The following is a 6,539-nucleotide window of genomic DNA, read 5'->3' as shown; positions in this document are numbered from 1 at the left end:
GATATATATTTTGTTGGGGTTTTTATAGGATTTGGCTGCCTGGCAGCAGGGGAGCTCGACTCGTACACGTTCTGGATGTGGATACTACCTGGAGAAACCCTACGCAAAATTCTTTTGCTCTTATTAGGTGAACTTTAGGTGGATAGCCTCCTCTGCTATTTGTGTATATAGGCACCTTATATATAAGGAGCAGGAGCATAGGTGGTGTTTAGTTTGGCTCTGGATTGTGAGAAAGCTGCAGTGGAAAATCTGAAGAAAAAAATTGATAAGAATTGTTTTTAATGCCCTTGAAGACTGTTTATATATTAATTAATTAACTGTAAACATCAATTTATACACTGAATGACATGTAAATGATCATTTTGGAAGGAAATTATCAAGTTTTAATGTTGCATAGGGTTGAAAAATATGAACAAAACTATAGTACCAAAGTTCAACATAGTGAGTACATTCCAATCTTGGTACGAACATCTCAAATTATTCATGAATATTCATATATATATCACAAATTCAAAAGGAAACCATAACTTTGTACAAGTCGTTCAAATTCATATAAAGACCACAAACGATCTTCGCAAAAATAAACACAAATTCCTTCTCATTTCCTCCTGACTGTTGTAACCTTTCATTCACATCATGTCTCCTCTCGTGTGGCAACTCCATCGCCTCTTCCCGTCATTGTGCATATGAATCAATTCATCACAGCCATCAATTGGTACTGCATGTTAGCAATGAAGCAAAAGAAGTTTTGTCATAACAGGGGAACGACGCCGTGCAGGGAGGGCCAACCGAAGGGGTCAAACACAGAAACCTAGCAAGGTGAGGCGACGTCCAGAGTGGCAAAGCTTCGCGAGAGGGTCGACCGGACGACGACGGGGAATACGAGGAAGATACCGGGACGAAAAGGTGGCACGTGCTAATGCTACAAGGTCGTTGGAGGTGGGAGGCTCGAGGAATCGCTCGATGAGTTGCTCGCTCAATTGGGACTCTGGTACCGGTTCGACTTGTTTTGGTTGCAAGGTTGGTAAATTCATCCAAAGGCCTCGATGAGGAATCGCTCGATGAGTTGATCGCTCAATTGGGACTCTAGTACCGGTTCAACTTGTTTTGGTGGCAAGGTTGGTAAATTCATCCAAAGGCTGGGGTAAGCTCGGGGAAAGAGGAATCCAAATCCAAAAAAGCACCTCTTTGGTAGCTTTCTCTTGTGCATGTGTTTTTTGATGGATTCGGGGAAGCACGTTTGGAATATGTCTGTTTGATGTGCTTGTTGGATTTGTGGCGACGAATTTCTGTATTATGCTTGGTTTTCTACACAAACTATGTTATGTATTTCTCGTTTACGTTTTGATGCTATGAGAGTATCGTATTCGTAAAGATGTTTGATGAAAAAACCTGTAGCGACCCGACCCGAAAACGGTCAAGTCTTTGTGTATTTGTATCATCCCAAGATCATTCTGGCACACATGCTTTATTACATCGAAATATCATATAGAGTCTTTATTACAAAAATAATAAATTGGCTGAAGGCCAACTCATAAGATAAACTACTGCCGAAGATGTAGAAGATAGCGAGTCCATCCGACCCCAAGGGCATATCACCAAGCGTATAATGTAGCCTCACTCCTTGGAATAATACTCTTCAACATGAGATGTTGCGGTTGTGTAGGTCAGCATTTTGAATATGCCGACAAAGTCACAAGAGAGAACTGATAAAATAAAATATCTATACTATATGCAAATATGGCTGGTAGGGCTCTAAGTTTATAATTTGTGTGAAAAGCTGATTTTTTTTCCTACAACAAAGGAGTCAAATGAAAAAATTACTTCAAAAGTTGGTTGTTAATGAGATGGTTCCACCAACCAATTCTCATATCCCAAAATTATTAATAAACCCACTCACTATAATTAATTGTGTTAAGACTGGCTGATAGCATCATCTCCGGTGCTTACATTGTCTGTAACCGGGAACACGGCTAATCGATTAGGTTGTTAGGGCCTGTTTTGAATCTATCTGGCTTCAAACTTCATGAATTGTCGGAGTGGATCTGGTCCGAACGGTTTTGCTGCGGGAAGCTAAATTCTCGAAGCGATATTGGGCCATAGTGCAAATCGGTGAAGTGAGCTTTTCCCAGCTCCACGTTTTCCAGAAGCTGAAGTTCCACTTATTTACGAGGGGAATGCCACCGCAAAAGAAAACGTTTCGATCATTCTATTCTCCTCGCTCGAACAGGAAAACACATCGCATCTCGCACATATCTCTCCCTCTCCCGTTCTCTTCCTCAGGAAACCCTCACCGCCGTCGTACCCGCCGCCATGCCGGCCCCTCCTCATCACCGGCCGCAACCAATCCTCTGCGTACAGATCCGGCCTTCCTAGGCCTATTCCCTCCGGATACCGTCCTCGTCGCCGCCGTAGGGGAGGAGCAGCGACCCCATGGGAAGGAGCAGCGCACCCCACACCATTGATGGCCGAGACGCCCTCCCCAGCCTAGAGTAGCATCCACGTTCAACAACCTAGCCTTTCTTGTTTTTTTCGGGCCTACTACCCCAACTGTCGAACTGGGCTTCTCCAGCCAGCCCAAAGGGCGCCCAGCAAGCTTCTTAGCTCCCAACTGGGTTGTGGCGCTGGCAGAAGCTACCTCAGCTCCAGAATGGTTTTCCATCGCTAGCTGAAGTGAGAAGTTACATACAGAAGCTGGATATGGGAAGTTTTCAAAAGATTTTGGACATCAGAACGGGCCCTTACTCTGTAGAGTCTAGTACACTTTACCCGCAAGATTCAATCCCTCCCGTTATGTCCTCGCACTGCCTGGTGTTTGAGAACAGGATGATCGAAACATGGTCTTCCAGAGCAATCATCTGATAGATGTCAGTACCCATCCAATCATATCGTTCGTCTACATCTGCTAGCAACTGACTAGGCAGATTCAAGACTAAGGTCAACCAAGCCAGAGCCCATAATGACTTGCGGTTGCACATGTATGCTTTCCGGCCTTGAAGTATCCATCCATCTCTTTGAGTCTGGGTGGCATTTCATCGAGAAGATCATAGGTAGATACCATTATTCTCGGGCATAACCATGATAGATATTAGACTGCCAGATGCAATACAAATCCACCCAGAGGTATACTGAGTCCTTGAAGTCTTGAATGATCATGCAGGTCTTGAATTACTTATCCTCACAACACTTTTGAATCTCACAACCAAACCCCATCTACTAGGAGTAGCAATTATGAAGTAATGTCCCTTCCCTGGGCAATGGTAACGGGGTATTGGGTTTCTCCTACCTCATGATACTACCTCAAGTTTAAGCTCAATATCCTACTGTTCATGGTGGAAAGATCTACGAATGCAATAAAAAATAGGTAAATAAAATACATGATCATATGACTTGCCTTCCTGACGATCTTGAAACTCTAAGGACTCGTAATAGCAAGCCAAACATCAACACAACATAAGCAATTCATCCTAATAATAATAATACAACAACAAGTAAAACTAGTAAGTAAACAATCAATAAATCAATCAAAGAAAAACAAAAGCAAAAAAATAAAACACCAAATCACACAAAAGAAGAGCCATAATGCTAAACTACAACACAACAAATTACTTTCTGTCCTAATGTAAAACTTTAACAGCAAAGAAAAACTAAAACAACTATTTTAATTGAAAGTATTTTTCATAAAATATTATTTGCAAAAATAAACCACTAAAAGGCTAATATAAACTCTAGATATAACCTAATCAAGATGGAATACAAAACAGTAGTAAAATAATATTAAAATCCAAAAAAATGTCTATTGTTGTCTAACAGAAACAAATAATAATTTGTCAAAAGTGTAAAAAAGAAATAATTGAGAACAATTAAAACTAAAATAAATAGAATTTATCGTAGCAAATACTAAAACAATATTGTTTTTGCAAATAATTTTTTAAAGTAAAAAAATTGAAGTGCTACTGGATGGACAACTATTTTTGTGATAAAGTGCAAAAATAATCAATTAAAATGTATTTTCAAACAAAAGATATTAGCAATCTAGTGTTGGAATCAAATTCATGCAAATTCAAATTTAAAATTTTCAGACAAGGCCAAACTTTGCATCTACTGAACTTCATATAATTCTAAACCTAATGCAAAAAAGAATCACTTAAAAACATTAAATATTCTAGGAGATATTGAATTTCTAAAATAGAAACTATTCTGAAAAAGAAAAGAAAAGGGTGAAAAAAGATCTACCGATCGGTCAGTGGCCACGTGGTGCACTGCTAGTGGCTAAGGGGGGTGCATGACAGAAGTTAACAGGGGTCAATCGAGCCTTAAAGAAAAATGTTTCGGTCGACTAAACAAAACAGAAAAATTGACCGGTCCACTAAATAAAAACCGGTCTATTCGAAGGGGTATGCGAGAACTAATCTATGTCGTAGATTTGAATGGGACGGGGGGATTCTCCCGAGTCTTACAATGGCTAGTTCACTTAGATGAACTGTTTGCGATCAGCTGAGACAACGGAAATGGTTCAACTTAACAAGATATGTGTGATACGCGGCAAACAGGTCCATAAACAGAAATGTGTGCGACACAAATGATTGTTGCCAATAAGCCGTGTGTGTTGTGGGAAAACGCTTGCTAGTATACAATTGTCAGCAATTGATGAAATCATCATCGACGGGTTCCCTAGTTTGGTCTGTGTACAATGTGATTGCTACCTCTTGAGCTTGTGTTGGTTTTTCCCTTGAAGAGGAAAGGGTGATGCAGCAAAGTAGAGTAAGTATTTCCCTCAGTTTGAGAACCAAGGTATCAATCCAGTAGGAGACAACACACAAGTCATCGAATACCTGCACAAATAATCAAACAAACTTGCACCCAACGCAATAAAGGGGTTGTCAATCCCTTCACGGTTGCTTGCAAAAGTGTGATCTGATAGAGATAGATAAATGGTAAAGTAAATATTTTTGGTATTTTTGGTTTATAGATCGGAAAGTAAAAGATTGCAAAATAGTAGATCGGAAACTTATATGATGGAAAAGAGAACTTATATGATGGAAAAGAGAACATATATGATGGAAAAGAGACCCGGGGCCATAGATTTCACTAGTGGCTTCTCTCAAGATAGCAAATAATACAGTGGGTGAATGTGACGCCCCCGATTCAATCGTACACTAATCATGCACGCAAACGTGTACGATCAAAATCAGGGACTCACGGGAAGATATCACAACACAACTCTAAAACATAAATAAGTCATACAAGCATCATAATACAAGCCAGGGGCCTCGAGGGCTCGAATACAAGTGCTCGATCATAGACGAGTCAGCGGAAGCAACAATATCTAAGTACAGACATAAGTAAACAAGTTGCCATAAGATGGCTAGCATAAACTAGGATACAGATCGAAAGAGGCGCATGCCTCCTGCCTGGGATCCTCCTAACTACTCCTGGTCGTCGTCAGCGGGCTGCACGTAGTAGTAGGCACCTCCAGAGTAGTAGTAGTCGTCGACGGTGGCGTCTAGATCCTGGGCTCCAACGTCTGGTTGCGGCATCCGAAAAGTAGAGGAAAACGGGGGAAAAGAGGGAGCAAAGCAACCGTGAGTACTCATCTAAAGTACTCGCAAGCAAGGAGCTACACTACATATGCATGGGTATATGTGTAAGGCGGCAATATGAGTGGACTGAACTGCAGAATGCCAGAATAAGAGGGGGATAGCTAGTCCTATCGAAGACTACGCTTCTGGCAGCCTCCGTCTTGCAGCATGTAGAAGAGAGTAGACTGAAGTCCTCCAAGTAGCATCGCATAGCATAATCCTACCCAGCGATCCTCTCCTTGTCGCCCTGTTAGAGAGCGATCACCGGGTTGTATCTGGCACTTGGAAGGGTGTGTTTTATTAAGTATCCGGTTCTAGTTGTCATAAGGTCAAGGTACAACTCCAAGTCGTCCTGTTACCGAAGATCACGACTATTCGAATAGATTAACTTCCCTGCAGAGGTGCACCACATAACCCAACACGCTCGATCCCATTTGGCCGGACACACTTTCCTGGGTCATGCCCGGCCTCGGAAGATCAACACGTCGCAGCCCCACCTAGGCCTAACAGAGAGGTCAGCACGCCGGTCTAACTCATATGGCACAGGGGTCTGGGCCCATCGCCCATTGCAGACCTGCATGTTGCATGGGCGGCCGAAAGCAGAACTAGCCCCCTTAATACAAGAGCGGGCTTACGTTCCAATCGGGCGCGCGCCGCTGAGTCGCTGACGTCTAGAAGGCTTCGGCTGATACCACGACGTCGAGTGCCCATATCTTTCCCATGTAGTTGGTTAGTGCGTATAGGCCAGTGGCCAGACTCAGATCAAATACCAAGATCTCGTTAAGTGTGTTATTATGAAGCAACCGCGAACGCTGACCAGGGCCAGGCCCACCTGTCTCCCAGGTGGTCTCAACCCGCCCTGTCGCTCCGCCACAAAGATCCACACAGAGGGCCATCGGGACAAAGGTCCTTTCAGCCCCCAATCCGTGAATCACTCGCGGGTACTCCTCGAGCCGA

The sequence above is a fragment of the Triticum aestivum genome, chromosome 6B (assembly GCF_018294505.1).
Source record: "Triticum aestivum cultivar Chinese Spring chromosome 6B, IWGSC CS RefSeq v2.1, whole genome shotgun sequence".
In the NCBI taxonomy this organism is placed as follows: domain Eukaryota; kingdom Viridiplantae; phylum Streptophyta; class Magnoliopsida; order Poales; family Poaceae; genus Triticum; species Triticum aestivum.
This window is presented reverse-complemented; position numbering follows the sequence as displayed.